At 44.1% G+C, this 17,473-nt stretch overlaps 1 protein-coding gene across 1 annotated transcript in view; it reads left to right on the top strand.

Annotated features, from left to right (window-relative positions):
* The window catches only part of TAFA5 (TAFA chemokine like family member 5), a 720,598-nt gene that overhangs the window by 48,934 nt on the left and 654,191 nt on the right, over nt 1–17,473 (top strand). The window lies entirely within an intron of this gene.

Below are 17,473 nucleotides of genomic sequence, written 5' to 3'. Positions count from 1 at the left end.
GGTAAAGCAGCCCATTCTTCTTGGCAAAAAGCCTCCAGTTCCTGTAAATTCCTGTGCTGTCTAGCATGAACTGCTCGCTTGAGATCTCCCCAAAGTGGCTCAGTGATATTGAGGTCAGGAGACTGAGATGGCCACTCCAGAACCTTCACTTTGTTCTGCCTTAGCCAATGACAGGTCGACTTGGCCTTGTGTTTTGGATCGTTGTCATTTTGGAATGTCCAAGTATGTCCCATGCGCTGTTTCCGGGCTGATGAGTGCAAATTTGCCTCCAGTATTTGCTGATAATGTGTTGCATTCATCTTTCCTTCAACTTTTACCAAATTTACTGTGCCTCTGTAGCTCACACATCCCCAAAACATCAGCGATCCACCTCCGTGCTTTACTGTAGGAATGGTGTTCCTTTTATCATAGGCCTTGTTGACCTCTCTCCACATTTAACATTTGTGGTTGTGGCCAAAAAGTTCAGTTTTGGTCTCATCACTCCAAATGACCTTGTTCCAGAAGTTTTGAGGCTTGTCTCTGTGCTGTTTGGCATATTGTAGGGGAGATACTTTGTGGCATTTGCACAGCAATGACTTTCTTCTGGCGACTCGACCATGCAGCCCATTTTTCTTTAAGTACCTCCTTATTGTGCATCTTGAAACACCCACATCGCTAGTTTTCAGAGAGTCCTGAATTTCAGCTGATGTTATTTGTGTTTTTCTTTGCATCCCAAACAATTTTCCTGGCAGTTGTGGCTGAAATTTTTGTTGGTCTACTGACCGTGGTTTGGTTTTTACAGAGCCCCTGATTTTCCATTTGTCAATCACAGTTTGAACACTGCTGACTGGCATTATCAATTCCTTGGATATTTTTTTGTATCCCTTTCCTGTCTTATACAGTTCAACTACCTTTTCCCGTAGATCCATGTACAATTCTTTTGCTTTCCCCATGACTCACAATCCAGAAACGTCAATGGCTGGATGAAAGACGCAAGAGTCTGTCTGGATCTCAGAAACTCACTCAGCTTTTATGTACACACACTGATTACAAGCAAACAGGTCACAGGTGAGGAGGATATTACCTTTAGTAGCCATTCAAACCCATTTGTGTCAAATTCTGTGCATGTTATCAGGCCAAAATCACCTGGGTATGTGACCTTTTTATCAGGGATATTTTTGGTTGTTATTAAGATATAAAAAGAGAAAACACAGTATTTTGACAATAAATGGCTTCACCCAATCAATAACCATGAGTGGAGAAAAATTTTTTTTTGTTATCATTCATATTCTCTGAAACAAGGCCAAGAAAGGAAAAATTCTGCCGGGGTATTTAAACTTTTGAGCACAACTGTATATACACTGCTCAAAAAAATAAAGGGAACACTCAAATAACACATCCTAGATCTGAATGAATGAAATATTGTCATTGAATATTTTGTTCGGTGCAAAGTTGAATGTGCTGACAACAAAATCACACAAAAATCATCAATGGAAATCAAATTTATTAACCAATGGAGGCCTGGATTTGGAGTCACCCCCAAAATTAAAGTGGAAAAGCACACTACAGGCTGATCCAACTTTGATGTAATGTCCTTAAAACAAGTCAAAATGAGGCTCAGTATTGTGTATGACCTTCCTACAATGCCTGGGCATGCTCCTGATGAGGTTGCGGATGGTCTCCTGTGGGATCTCCTCCCAGACCTGGACTAAAGCATCCGCCAACTCCTGGACAGTCTGTGGTGCAAATTGAATTTAGGTCTGGGGAACGGGCGGGCCAGTCCATAGCTTCAATGCCTTCATCTTACAGGAACTGCTGACACACTCCAGCCACATGAGGTCTGGCATTGTCCTGCATTAGGAGGAAACCAGGGCCAACGGCACCAGCATATGGTCTCACAAGGGGTCTGAGGATCTCATCTCGGTACCTAATGGCAGTCAGGCTACCTCTGGCGAGCACATGGAGGGCTGTGCGACCCTCCAAAGAAGTGCCACCCCACACCATTACTGACCCACTGCCAAACCGGTCATGCTGAAGGATGTTGCAGGCAGCAGATCGCTCTCCACGGCATCTCTAGACTCTGTCACGTCTGTCACATGTGCTCAGTGTGAACCTGCTTTCATCTGTGAAGAGCACAGGGCACCAGTGGTGACTTTGCCAATTCTGGTGTTCTGTGGCTAATGCCAAGCATCCTGCATGGTGTTGGGCTGGAGGCACAACCCCCATCTATGGACGTCGGGCCCTCATACCACCCTCATGGAGTCGGTTTCTAACCGTTTGTGCAGACACATGCACATTTGTGGCCTGCTGGAGGTCATATTGCAGGGCTCTGGCAGTGCTCCTCCTGTTTCTCCTTGCACAGAGGCAGAGGTAGCGGTCCTGCTGCTGGGTTGTTGCCCTCCTACGGCCCCCTCCACGTCTCCTGGTGTACTGGCCTGTCTCCAGGTAGCGCCTCCAGCCTCTGGATACTACGCTGACAGACACAGCAATCCTTCTTTCCACAGCTCGCATTGATGTGCCATCCTGGATGAGCTGCACTATCTGAGCAACTTCTGTGGGTTGTAGAGTCCTACTTATGACACCACGAGTGTGAAAGCACAACCAACATTCAAAATTGACCAAAACATCAGCCAGAAAGCATTGGTACTGAGATGTGGTCTGTGGTCCCCACCTGCAGAACCACTCCTTTATTGAGGGTGTCTTGATAATTGCCAATAATTTCCATCTATTGTCTATTCCATTTGCACAACAGCATGTGAAACTGATTGTCAATCAGAGTTGCTTCCTAAGTGGACAGTTTGAATTCACAGAAGTTTGATTTACTTGGAGTTATATTCTGTTGTTTAAGTGTTCCCTTTATTTTTTTGAGCAGTGTATATTATGCTTGGTCTAAATGCTGCCGCTCTCTTGAATTTGGTGTTAATAGCCAAAGGGGTATGGTCCTCAACTCTTCTCTGTGGGTGTCTCAATAAAGCTCACACCACCTTGGCTAACAAGACTAAATTTACATGCAGTCTTTGAAAAGGAAGAGGGGGCCATATCTTAGTAACAGAGAGTCATAGGAACAAATGAGGGAACAGTGGCACGCCGGCTAAAAATTACATATTCATGTCAAGTGCATATCCTCTTTAATGTCAGAAATATAATAAGTACCACTGTTTTAATAACATTTTTAATAGTGGTATGCTCATTATTTGCACATAACACTGTTCTTCCCCTCCACCACATTCAAGCTTCTTAACTTTTTGACTTCCTATTGACATCGCTTAGGTGGTTTTTGGAAAGGTAAATGAAAACAGAGGTATATTGTCAAACTTACATTTATAATATAGATTCATTCACGGGTAATTCATCGCTTTTGGTCCTGATAGAAACTATCCAGCTAATACACATGGCTGTAATGCATAGATGATGACTGATATGTTTTCTAATTCCCTGTTGTAAATATTACTAAAATAATAACCTAAATTAACAAGCACAATAACTAAATTAACTAGCTACTCCTCTTTCCACAGATTTGCTTACAAAATTCTAATATTTATAAAGCTTTTGGAAGGTATTCAAACTGTAATAGCACAGATTTGGAGACTGTCAACTGGAAAAAGAGTCTGTGAATCTAAATGCATTCATGAGGCTTCAGTTCTATTGGCTGCTTCATTTTACCTGCTCTTTAAACTTTATAGAGTGATTATTTACATTTATGCCTTTGTAGTCCTGGGACACATGCTTACGTTTATAGGACATTTTACGGAAATGAAATAGGATTGGTTGTATTCTTGAGACACAGCAAGAATAACGTAGGAATAAGTAAGGAAACAGTAGACAGGGATGCTTTTATTTGATATTTTTATTGCGTTTATTTCCTGTTTGTGATGCACCAGATTAAATGACATATTTAGAGGATGCATGATTGATAATTTAACAGCAAGATGGCTTGTCATTTTTCAACAGTAATGTGAGTGATACAAATCACTTACAAAGATTAAGTTATTGCATCAATGATCTGGATTAAAATTGATATTTGACTGTTTTTTAGAAAACTTGTAGTAGATGTAACAATCAAAGTTAATCCAAAAGAAATTGTCATACAAATTAAATCTTTTTCATTTTCACAACAGTACAGTACAATATTAAGATGTCTGATTAATGGCCATTATATTAAGTCTACTTAACAATTAGATATAGTAACACTTTGGTCCAAATACAATTCTAAATCTCAAGTGATAGGTGAGAGTAGCAATTGTGCACTAGCAGACAGGATCTGGGAAAACTTTATTTTTGGCAATTCAGCTTTTTGTAGAGGTATTTTGGCAAGATGTTATCAAAACTCCTAGATCGTTACGAGTGCAACTGTCGGTATCACCACCAATCCCAAAACAAGGGAACTTCTGTCCTCTGCGTAATAGGGGAGTAACGGAGCATGCACATTTCTGCTCCATTCTCTACTCTACTAATGGAGAAAAATAGAAAAAAGAGAGTACTCTGTGAAGTAATTATAGAACATCACCACAACAATTACTAGCATGTTAAAGGGAACCTATCATATCAAAACCGCTATTAACCCTCAAGTATGGGTTAATCTGCAAGTTGATAATGTTCTGAAGCTGCCTGGCGCATGCACTGAGAGCCCCGCTGCCGGGAGGAAATTACCTTTATTCCTTTCGGCTGCCAAAGGACTTTCAGTCATAGGGGTGGGTTGGCGCAGCAACAGTCATTGCTCAGTGTATAGTGAGAGGCAGCCATAACCAAGGCCCTGATTGGGCTCTAATGCTGTCAGTCAGTGCCGGGACATGGTTAAAGCTGCTGCTCACTGTATACTGAGCAGTAACTGAAGCCGTTCCAGTCCACCCCTATGACTGAAAGCCAGAGGCTACTGGGAAGCTTCAGAACACTATCAACCTGCAGATTAATCCCATATCTGCAGGTTAATTGCATTGTTTTTACATGACAGGTTCGTTTTAATGTTATTGTCCTGGGAAATACAGGTGTATAATTTAGCACTAGATAATATACTGGCATATTAACACATCTGTGCATTATAGTTAAAAAGTGTAAAAGTACAAATCTTAAAAAATATATATTATAAAGCAATTTTAATTTTTTATGACCTCAAGTGAACTACTTAAAAAAACTCAATAGTATCCCATGTAATATGAATCCTTAAATGCGAAATTCAGGTCAGGTGGTAATAGACATTTTTTCTTTCTGTAAGAGCGTGAGTTTCCTTACTTTTTTCCAGGCAATATTACCTGTAAGAATGATGCTAAGTCGATCTCTGCAAGATCCAATACCCCTCGAGATCTATGTGCCTCATTGGAGATATTTGTTTGAAAATAAATGTAGAAATGGGCCAACCTATTGTAAAAATAAATCTCTTTTAGAAAGGACATTGTCAATGAAAAGCAGGGTTACAAGGAAGGCAGTGGTAGAAACACATTCTGTATTCTTTATATATTTATCTGTTACTATTTTATCTATGAGAATAACAAAATAATATATTACTGATGCTGATTCTGTAAATGGGAACTGATTAATATGAGGGCAAAACAAAATCAGAAAAGGTAATTCTATAGAGCATTTTCATTATCTTACAAATAATATCGGGAATATCAGGCAGTGAACAACAAATGATGCAGATATGTTTTTTTGCTGGGTTTAAATAACTTTTAAATTATTTACATCAAATCTTGTACCATTGCTTCTCTGAGGGCTAAAAGAGAATAAGATGTTGGCTAAAGACCTCCATCTGAAGCTATCCCTCAGAGTATACAGCTTTTAGCTTGCCATTGGTTGAATCAGGAAGATTACATTGAACCTGAGCTAGAAATAGTATAGCAATTTTGAAGAAATTAAATGAGTTCAAAGCCAAAACACATCCTGCCGCTGGCTATGAGGAAAGAGGAAAATGTATCTAGTGTTGTGCAAAGATTGGCACACAGAAGAAGACAATGGGCTGTCATCAGAACAGCAATACAGTTTTTCCATGCATTGTATACCCACGGACTACACAGGGAAAACCTAAACTGATGTGTCTCTTTTGTTCAGTGCATTCCCTTTATGAAATTTGGTGCTCAATATAATGTTCTAGCTCTGTGGATAACTTACACTTGTGAAATATGAAGATATGCTGACAGATAATTGTTAAGAATATGCTATTGTCTGTCATTTAATCTCACATTAATGATTTTGAATTACTAAAAATATTCACCATATTTTTCGGACTATAAGACACACCGAACACCGAACCTGCGATCCCGCTCCCCACCACCGCAATTATCAGGTAAGCTCTACGTTCGGACCATAAGACGTACCCCCCATTTTCCTCCCAAATTTTGGGGAAAAAAAGTGTCTTATGGTCCGAAAAATACGGTAATTGATATGAAGACTGAAAAAGTACATACTTATGACAGCATTATAGATCCTCTTCACCATAAAAAAAAAAAAAAATTACATTGTGGCATAATTTGGTGGTAAAATACAACTTCTTTCTATAAATGGAGCTGGACACACAATTTGTAATATAAATATGAAGGGGAGGTATAATAAACTTCTAACAGCAGCCATGAGTTGCTACAACAATCATTTCCGATGAAAAGCTAGATGTATAAATTTGGTGAAAAGGAGTCTTTCCATTGTTTTAGAAGTTAGCCTAATGACATACCAAGATCAACTACAAGTAGGGTCTAGTACTGGACAAGGGGGAAGCATGAGGTAATGATGATGCTTGGAGAGTATTTGAGTATATGTGGTGGCTTATAGAACTATCATAGGTTTCACACCATTACATTTAGTGATATTACTTGGTATTTGGTGTGAGGTCCTGTTATTTATGTTATGATATTACATTTACCCACCATTTAATTTTTGGTATTTATTTGTTTTAGGTCAAAATTTCAGTACCGCTTAAGTTCCTATTAGAGATGAGCGTTGTTCTACTCGAACTGTTCGCCAATCTCAAATTCGAGCTGTTTTGGGCGGTGTTCGAGCCGGTCAGCGAACACGAACAATTTGAGAAAAATTCGGCTGTTCGAGGTTATGTTCGATAACTGTTCGTGCACCAAAATCATAACTGGATTTTTTCTCAGTAATGATGAAAATTAATGTTAATACGCAGTTTGAGTGTACAGCGGGGCGGGGGGAGGGGCAGGGGATGGATCTCTGCAGGAAAAATGAAGATCTCCATTTTTTTTTCTCTTTCCCGCATTTGCAGTGGGGAGGTGCAATCTGTCAGCCTATCAGCAGCGCACACACGGAGCGAAGTGCTTTTTTTCACACAAGCAAGGGCATGTGTGATTGGCAGTGTATGTCACATGTCCTTGCCCTATAAGACCAAGCCATTTTCCCCGTCGCCACCATTTTCTCACTGCTGCAGCTGCGTGTTAGACGGCACCGCTGTTGCTGTGTGCGCTATACCTTGTTAATTTCAAGCCAATTTTCGCACAAATATACAGATAGCTTGGGAGTAGGGAATAGTTGTGATTGCAGTCCTTTTAAGGACTAGGTTACAGCATTTCCTACGACTTTTATCAGGCAGGTCTGTGCTCTTAAATAGATAGATTGTGGGAGTAAAGACTAATTGTAATTGGAGTCCTTTTCAGGACTAGGTTACATCAGTTCCTATCAGTTTTTGCCAGGCAGGTCTGTGCCAGTGCTGTGCAAGTTTTTTTCACAGCATTTGGCTGAATCTAGCAAAGCTAATCCTTTTTGGCCTATTGCAGAGTGTGTTAGTCAGTGGAGTAGCCTATCTGTGTTGCAAGATATACCACCTGTGTATAGAATACCAATTTTTTTACTGCACCTAGTGAAGTAAAATCTTTTGGGCATAGCATCATTCTATTAGTCCATCTATACTGACCTCCATCAGGTTGCAAACTGAATATAATTTTTTTCTGCATCTAGCTCTGAAAAAATATTTGGGCTTCTAGCAGTGTGTGGGACTTGGTCTATTAGTCCATCTATACTGACCTCCATCAGGTTGCAAATTAAAAATAATTTTTTTCTTCATTTAGCTCTGAAAAAATATTTGGGCTTCTAGCAGTGTGTGGGACTTGTTCTATTAGTCCTTCTATACTGACCTCCAGCAGGTTGCAAATTGAATATAATTTTTTTCTGCATCTAGCTCTGAAAAAATATTTGGGCTTCTAGCAGTGTGTGGGACTTGGTCTATTAGTCCATCTATACTGACCTCCATCAGGTTGCAAATTAAAAATAATTTTTTTCTTCATTTATCTCTGAAAAAATATTTGGGCTTCTAGCGGTGTGTGGGACTTGTTCTATTAGTCCATCTATACTGACCTCCATCAGGTTGCAAATTAAAAATAATTTTTTTCTGCATCTAGCTCTGAAAAAATATTTGGGCTTCTAGCAGTGTGTGGGACTTGGTCTATTAGTCCATCTATACTGACCTCCATCAGGTTGCAAATTAAAAATAATTTTTTTCTGCATCTAGCTCTGAAAAAATATTTGGGCTTCTAGCAGTGTGTGGGACTTGGTCTATTAGTCCATCTATACTGACCTCCATCAGGTTGCAAATTAAAAATAATTTTTTTCTTCATTTAGCTCTGAAAAAATATTTGGGCTTCTAGCAGTGTGTGGGACTTGTTCTATTAGTCCTTCTATACTGACGTCCAGCAGGTTGCAAATTGAATATAATTTTTTTCTGCATCTAGCTCTGAAAAAATATTTGGGCTTCTAGCGGTGTGTGGGACTTGGTCTATTAGTCCATCTATACTGACCTCCATCAGGTTGCAAATTAAAAATAATTTTTTTCTGCATCTAGCTCTGAAAAAATATTTGGGCTTCTAGCAGTGTGTGGGACTTGGTCTATTAGTCCATCTATACTGACCTCCATCAGGTTGCAAATTAAAAATAATTTTTTTCTGCATCTAGCTCTGAAAAAATATGTGGGCTTCTAGCAGTGTGTGGGACTTGGTCTATTAGTCTATCTATACTGACCTCCATCAGGTTGCAAATTAAAAATAATTTTTTTCTTCATTTAGCTCTGAAAAAATATTTGGGCTTCTAGCAGTGTGTGGGACTTGTTCTATTAGTCCTTCTATACTGACCTCCAGCAGGTTGCAAATTGAATATAATTTTTTTCTGCATCTAGCTCTGAAAAAATATTTGGGCTTCTAGCGGTGTGTGGGACTTGGTCTATTAGTCCATCTATACTGACCTCCATCAGGTTGCAAATTAAAAATAATTTTTTTCTGCATCTAGCTCTGAAAAAATATTTGGGCTTCTAGCGGTGTGTGGGACTTGGTCTATTAGTCCATCTATACTGACCTCCATCAGGTTGCAAATTAAAAATAATTTTTTTCTGCATCTAGCTCTGAAAAAATATTTGGGCTTCTAGCAGTGTGTGGGACTTGGTCTATTAGTCCATCTATACTGACCTCCATCAGGTTGCAAATTGAATAAAAAAAATTTCTGCATCTAGCTCTGAAAAAATATTTGGGCTTCTAGCGGTGTGTGGGACTTGGTCTATTAGTCCATCTATACTGACCTCCATCAGGTTGCAAATTCAAAATAATTTTTTTCTGCATCTAACCCAGCCAATAGTTTTGGCCTAATACCACAGTTTGGCCACTCAGCTCTGCTCGGTTACCATCCATTGTTTTTTTGTGCAAACAACTCCAGAGTTGTGAATTAGTTAACCACCAAAATGAGTGGAAAAAGGCCTGCTGCTGGTGGAAAGGGGAATAGGCGTGTTGGGAAGGGGAAAAAAGGTTGTGTCCGTGGGGTAGGTGTTAAAGCAACAGTAACATCTGCAGAAGAAAGACCATCTTCCAGCCAAACTAAAATGTCTACTTCTTTTAGCGGACAATGTGATAAGATCCCTTTCTTACGGCCACGCCAATCGCTACAAATTCCAGATGAGGCACAAAAACAGCAGGTGCTTCAACGGATATCAAGTGCTCCTTTAAGTGGGCTCTCCTCCACATCAACTTCAACATCACAAATACTCCAGTCCTCAAAGGTGTCACCCAAATCGCACTTGCTTCCTCACAGCTCCCAAATCTCCAGCTGCCCGTCTGAGTATGAGGTAGAACAGATGGTTGAGTCTGCAGAGCTGTTTACTCATACTATAGCCTGGGAATCAGAGGTCGACTCCAGCGCTTCTGTGAATCCAGACGAGGAAATGATCTGCACTGATGCCCAGAATCTTTATGAGTCGGATCCAGGACCAGACGCAGAAGGTTCTGACCATAATGTAGACCCTCATTCCCAAACTGTAACTCCTGTTGGTGGAGACAATGAGGAAGACGATGATAAGACTCAAATACCTGATTGGAGCGACAACTTTAGTTTTTTGTCAGGGCAGGAACAGGTTGGCTCTGAGGACGACGGGTGTCATAACGCACAGGGTGATGATGATGAGGTCGGAGATCCCACTTACTGTCAACCCACAGTCAGCCAAGAGATGAGGTCAGCAGAGGAGGTGGAGGAAGATGCTAGTGACGACGAGGTCAGGTTGCGCCTTCCTGGACAGAGACGTAGTACTGGAAGCACGTCAACAACTGCATCCTCAAACACAACTCTGCCTCTCACCACAAGTCGTGGTGGCTCTTCAGGTCGCATGGGTGCTAATCCTTGCATAGCCTGGGCATTTTTTCAGATCGATAAAGATGACCCAACTCATGTTATCTGTAACATTTGTCAGCAAAAGCTAAGTAGAGGCCAAAAAATACATAGTTTGAGTACTTCATGCATGAACCGGCACATGGACATGAAGCATAAGTTGCAGTGGGAAGCTCAGTGTGCTACAATGCGGTCTAGCCGGCCGGGCCAACCACCGTCTGCCATATCTTGTGCATCCGCGGCCTCTTCATCCTCTGTGACTGGGGGGACAGCAGTCACACCTGTTTTGGGGCGCAGACCTGCCACCTCTTTACCCGCAACAGCCAGCGTGATTGGCAGGTCATCATTTTCTTTGGAGGTGGTAACACCAGCTGGTCTTGAGCGCTGTCCGACATCGATAGCACCACCTTTGGATCAAGGCAACCTAACATGTCCGCCTGCATCTTCCTCACAGACCGGCAGTTTGCCGGGGACACCCTTATCAACCCCGTCTAAGCACAATAGCCAGCCCTCGGTCCCTCAGATGTGGACAAGTAAAAGACCATTTCCTCCTAGCCATGAGAAAGCTAAGAGGTTGAATTTCACCATCTGCAAGCTCTTGGCTACAGAAATGCTGCCTTTCCGCCTGGTGGACACAGAGGATTTTCGAGACCTTATGTCCGTCGCAGTGCCCCAGTACCAGATGCCCAGTCGGCACTACTTCTCAAAGAAAGGTGTGCCTGCGCTCCACCAGCATGTCGCACACAACATCACCGCTTCTTTGAGAAACTCTGTGTGTGACAGGGTGCATTTCACCACAGACACTTGGACGAGTAGGCATGGACAGGGGCGTTACATGTCGCTGACTGGGCACTGGGTAACTATGGTGACAGCAGGACAAGGGGCTGCTGTCCAAGTCTTGCCGTCCCCACGAGTTGTGCGTCAATCCTCTTTATGTCATTTTTCCTCCACTGCTTCTGCCTCCTCAACCTCCTCTCGGTCTTCCACCTGCACCCAAAGCCTGTCTGGTCATGCCACAAGCTTTCTAACTGCGCAGAAGGGATCCTGCACACCTCCTTACTATGCTGGCAGTAGGGCTCAACGTCATCAGGCGGTTTTTACATTGAAATGTCTGGGAAATGTGAGTCACACAGCTGAGGAGTTGTGGTCAGCTCTGGAGAACCAATTTCATGAATGGTTGTCTCCACTGGACCTGAAACCAGGGAAGGCCGTGTGCGACAATGCTGCAAACCTGGGTGCGGCCCTTCGCCGGGGCAATGTCACACACGTGCCTTGTATGGCTCACGTGTTGAACCTGGTTGTCCAGCAATTTTTAGCCCACTATCCCAGACTAGATGGCCTTCTGCAGAGGGCACGGTCGCTGTGTGCTCACTTCCGCCGTTCGCATCCCGCAGCTCAGCGACTTACATCTCTACAGAAGTCGTTGGGCCTGCCACTTCACCGGCTAAAATGCGATGTGCCTACCCGGTGGAATTCAACTCTGCACATGTTGCAGCGACTGTGGCAGCACCGACAAGCCCTGGTGCAATACGTTCTGACGTATAGCCTGGGCCAACGAGATTCAGAGGTGGGGCAAATCACGCTGGAGGAGTGGTCTCAGATCAGGGACCTATGCACCCTTCTGCACAGTTTTGAAATGGCGACGAAGATGTTTAGTGCTGACGATGCCATTATCAGCATGACTATTCCGGTGATTTACATGCTGGAGCACATGTTAAACAGAATTCGGAGTCAGGTGGTGGCACAAGAGGAGGTGGAGGAAGTAGAGGAGGAGGAGTTGTATGCGGAAGGGCTAACATTTGCAAGGTCCAGACGGTCGGCAGCACCAGGGCGGCAGGCATGTGAGGGTGGGGGAGATGATTTTACCAGGGCGCATGGTAGCAGCCAAACTAGTGAGGAAGGTGCAGGAGCCCAGGAAGAAGTGGAGGACGAACTGATGGAAGACTCATCAGATGAGGGAGACCTTGATCACATTTCTGTTGTGCGAGGTTGGGGGGAGAGGACAGAGGAAGGAAGCATGATTGTTACCTCGCCACCAACACAACAGGGACTTGGTGCTCCTGGATGCGCAACACACATGAGTACCTTCTTGCTGCACTACCTGCAACATGACCCTCGAATTGTGAGAATTAGAAATAATCCTGACTACTGGGTTGCCACACTGTTAGATCCCCGGTACAAAAGTAAATTTGCAGAAATTATTCCTGCCATAGAAAGGGATGCACGCATGCAGGAGTATCAGCAGAGACTGTTGCAGAATCTTACATGTGCTTTTCCACAAAATACCAGTGGTGCACGTAGTGAATCTCACAGTTCCAACTTGCCAACCGTGGGACCGTCAAGTGTTCAGCACTCAAACCGTAACAGAACCACAGTATCTGCTGGTAACATCAATTTTGCGGAATCATTTCACCACTTTTTTAGCCCATCCTTTGCAAGGCCACAGGAGACAAGAAGTCTGACACATAGTCAACGCCTAGAGACGATGGTACAGGAGTATCTCCAAGTAAACATTGAAGCCACGACTGTGTCACTGGACCCTTGCTCTTTTTGGGCTTCCAATCTGGATAAATGGCCGGAGCTAGCCACTTACGCCTTGGAGATCTTGTCATGCCCCGCAGCCAGCGTTCTGTCTGAACGTGTGTTCAGCGCTGCTGGTGGTGTGCTGACAGATAAGCGCACGCGGCTCTCCACTGATAATGTAGACAGACTCACGTTCATAAAGATGAACAAATCATGGATCCGAAATGACTTTTCTACCCCTGTGTCATCCTGGGGAGAGTAAAAGCTTGATGATTGGTTAAAATCACCCTACCAGCCGTTTTAAGCTTTCAAATTACTAATCATGTTTATCTGTATCTTGACTGGAAAATAATTTGGGCTTTGTAGCAGTGTGCAGCACTGATCCTATTAGGCCATCTATAATAAGCTTCACCAGATTTAAAATTAAAAATAATTTTTAGCTGCATCTAGCCCGGAAAATAATTTTGGGGCTCCGAGATGCGCAAGACACATAAGTGCCTTCTTGCTGCACTACCTGCAGCATGACCCTCATATTGTCAGAATTCGAAGTAATCATGACTACTGGGTTGCCACACTCTTAGATCCCCCAAACTTTTCGATCAACCTTTTCATTTTAATAAAGACCAAAAAAATGGTCATTTTTGAAATTATAAGCATTAGCAGGTTGTTAGAAACTGAAATCAAACAGTTTTCAACTCAAAACTTTATTCTAGGTGATGTTACATTTTCACATAGGACCCCTTGTTCGAAAGGAGCTTCTGAACTCTCTCGTCCATTGAATTTGTCAGGTTTTGGATGGTTTCTGCTTCAATTGTTTTGCATGAGGACAGAATACCCTCCCAGAGCTGTTGCTTAGATGTGAACTGCCTCCCGCCATCATAGACACTCCTTTTAATGATGCTCCAAAGGTTCTGAATGGGGTAGAGGTCAGGGGAGCATGGGGGTCACACCATAAGTTTGTCCCCTTTTATGCCCATATCAGCCAGAGATGCAGATGTTTTATGTGCAGCATGAGATGGTGCATTATCATGCAGAAAAATGATCTTGATGTGAAATACACGGTTCTTCTTCTTGAACCATGGCAGGAAGTGCTGTTTGAGAAAATCCACATACATTATGGAGTTCATCTTTAGCGCCTTCAGGGATCCTAAAGGGGCCGACAATCTCTCTCCCCATGATTCCAGCCCAAAACATTACTCCACCTCCTCCTTGTTGGCGCTGTAGCCGTGTTTGCGTGGGGTGTCCATCAACCAGCCATCCTCCACTCCATTCATCTGGACCATCGAGCGCTGCACGGCACTCATCCGTGAACAAAACAGTTTTGAAATCAGTCTTCATGTAATGTTTGGCCCACTGGAGCCGTTTCTGCTTGTGTGAAGTGGATAGAGGAGGTCGACAGGATGGCGTATGCACAGCTGCAAACCTCTGAAGGACCCTGCATCTTGTTGTTCGGGGGACGTTGGAGGCACAAGCAGCTTCAAAAACTTGTCTGCTGCTATGACAAGGCTTTTTTGCCGCTGCTCTTTCAACCTGACGTAATTGCCTGTAGGAAAGAGTCCTCAATTTGCCCTTATCAGCACGCACACGTGTGTACTGTGAATCAGCTACATACTTCTTGATTGCCAAGACACTTCATCCTGATCATCGCACAATGTTGATTGTAGTCATGCCTTGACCTAAACACTCCACAATTTGTTGCTTCTCAGCAGCCGACACATCCTTTTTCTTTCCCATTTTGGCAGAAAATGTAGGCTGCTTAATAATGTGAGAGAGCCTTCTTAAGTAGTCTTGCCTTTCATTGGACACACCTGCCAAACTAATTAGCACAGGTGTCTGCAATTGCTTACAGTGATATAAAGAGCCCTGACACACATCACCATCAATGAGTTTAACTGACAAACAAACAAATTCTTCCCTTATCACTCCTAAACACTTTTTGCATAATAATTTGGAACGCGGTGTACATGTGCTTTTCCACAAAACACCAGTGGTTCACGTAGTGAATCTTACAGTTCTAACTTGCCAACCGTGGTCTGTATGGAATTGTTCAATAAAGGGCCCAAAATTAAGATAACATAGATGGGAGAGGTCTCTATGAATAGGAATTCCTAAGTATTTGATACCCTGTGAGGGCCAGGCAAAGGGAAAGTTGGACTGGATGGAATCCTATATGGATTTAGGGAGGGAGACATCGAGGGCCTCAGACTTCGCTGCATTGATTTTAAAATTTTACCATGTAACAAAGTGATCTATTTCAGCCATAACAGCAGGGATGGATATATGTGATTGAGTGATATATACTAGGACATCATCAGCAAATAGAGAGCACTTGTACTCGGTGCCTCCCACCTCAATCCACCTAATATTGGGGTTATGGCGAATTGATGAGAGCAGGTGCTCCGTCACTAGGATGTATAAGAGAGGGGACAGAGGACATCCCTGCCTTGTCCCATTGGTGATTGTGAAAGGTGATGAAAATGTTCTGACGCACCCCCTGGGCCTTGGGACACCCGGAGCCGGACCCTTTTTGGTGGATGCTGGTGGTTGTAGTCTTCGTGGCCTCGATCCGGTTCCGTGGCTCAGGGCGGTCAAACCAGTGGCGGAACTATTTATGTGGTTTTGATGTTTAAATGTCCGACTACGCCACCCGTGGATTGCGGTCAGAGTGAACCGCCGCTACAGGGCAGACCGCTAAGGCTGGTGTTGTGGGTGCAGCAGAGCGTAGCATAACTCCCCACGGGAGGAGTATAGCCTCAGGGCAGTGTATGCGGAGGATGGGGGTGATGGTGCAGGGCAGCAGCAGTAACGACACGGAGTCAGTGATGCAGTTCAGGGCCTTTACTCACAGTTCTTATTATCCAGACCACGTCTGCAGGTAACGGCTGCCCACGTCGTACTGTGCTCACCAGGTGAGGGGCTCAGACAACTCCCAGATAAATTTGGAGCGCTTCACAGGACCCCCTTTGTGTGTCCTTTGTCTGGCCTTTCTTACCAACACTTCTGTCCGGCTGCCTCGGGCCTCCTCTTGGTAAACTTAGCGCCAGTTTCCCTGACCCTATGTGGTGCCTTCCTAGCGGGTGGAGCAAGGGGCTGCGCCACATAAAATGTCAGAGCCTCCGGTTTCTAGCTGAGGGTCGTTTCCTGCCTCCACTAGTTCGGGGACCGGTCTCCCCCTTTGGCCTGACCCCTCCACGCAGGTGGATTCGGGCGTGCGGTGGCGACTCGCCCGTCCGCACCCCTGGGATCCCTTCATTCCTCGTTCCTGGAGCCTTCTCCGCTCCTCTTCCTTCCTTCTCCCTCTTGCAGGCCTGGGCCTCTGTTACTAGGCCCGCCTCCGGAGCAGAGCTCATGCAGAGCCCCTGCTCCCTGCCACTTCTGCTCAGACTTCTCTGCACTGAACTAAGATGGTGCCCACCTTTTATACTCCCTTCTCAATGCACCCAGGAACTGCTTCCTCCCTGCTCCTGCACTGCAGGGTTCCCCTTCCTCAGTGTTCCCTCCCCCCACTCCAGCCAGGGACAGGGACTGTCGTGCCCATCTCAGGGGCATATTGGTCGCCCTGCCCCACGGCAATGTGGTGTAATGCATGCAGGTGTCGGGTCCTGATCCACACTCCATCCTTATCTGAGAGTGAGATATCACACCTCTGGGTGAGGTGCAATACGTCTGTAGCAACCGAGCCCTCGGTGCTACAGTTCCATTTATCTTCAGCCTAGGTGACGTATTGTGATACAGGGCCGTGATTTTGGCTATAAAAGGGTCCCCTGGACCCCTACCCCAAGCTTTTTAAGAGAATCATATATGGCGTGCCAGGAGACTCTATGGAATGCTTTCTCAGCATCCAACGAGAGTATCTACTTACAAATTTTTAACTGCATCTAGCCCAGGAAATACTTTGTGCCTAGTAGCAGTGTCTGCTAGTCAGCGGATTATCCCGGCTGTTAAGCAAGCTACACCACCTGTAGTTTGGACACTTAATTTTTTCAAAGGAAATGCTTCGGGACCACGGGATACTTAGTGAAGAGCATCAGGAGGCACCCCAAGGCATAGGGGCTGGGACTGGCACTAGGATGCCTTGCGGTGGACAGCCGAGCTCGATCCTTATAAAAGCTTTTTAACTGCAGCAGCTTTAGTGGACGCTACTGGAGCTGGAATTACGCGGCTGCTGGCATGAGACTTGCCCTCCAATAGATCCTTGTAAATGGATTTAAAGTGTATTCATTCAAATTAGAGGGACAATTTAAATTAAAAAGCTTAGAGCTGCCTCCACCACAGGGGGGCTCTCTCGACCCACCAGCGGACAGGCACCAGTATTGGGAGAGGGGGGCTGGCCGTCAGGGTTCACCGCGGCTCTGGCACAAACCCGGCGACACGGAGGTGGCACGGGCAG

Source organism: Phyllobates terribilis, unplaced genomic scaffold (genome assembly GCF_046119375.1).
Source record: "Phyllobates terribilis strain yellow unplaced genomic scaffold, ASM4611937v1 Scaffold_11__3_contigs__length_659146591, whole genome shotgun sequence".
Taxonomy (NCBI): domain Eukaryota; kingdom Metazoa; phylum Chordata; class Amphibia; order Anura; family Dendrobatidae; genus Phyllobates; species Phyllobates terribilis.
The sequence above is the reverse complement of the archived record's forward strand: the minus strand, read 5'-3'. Positions and strand labels throughout refer to the sequence as shown.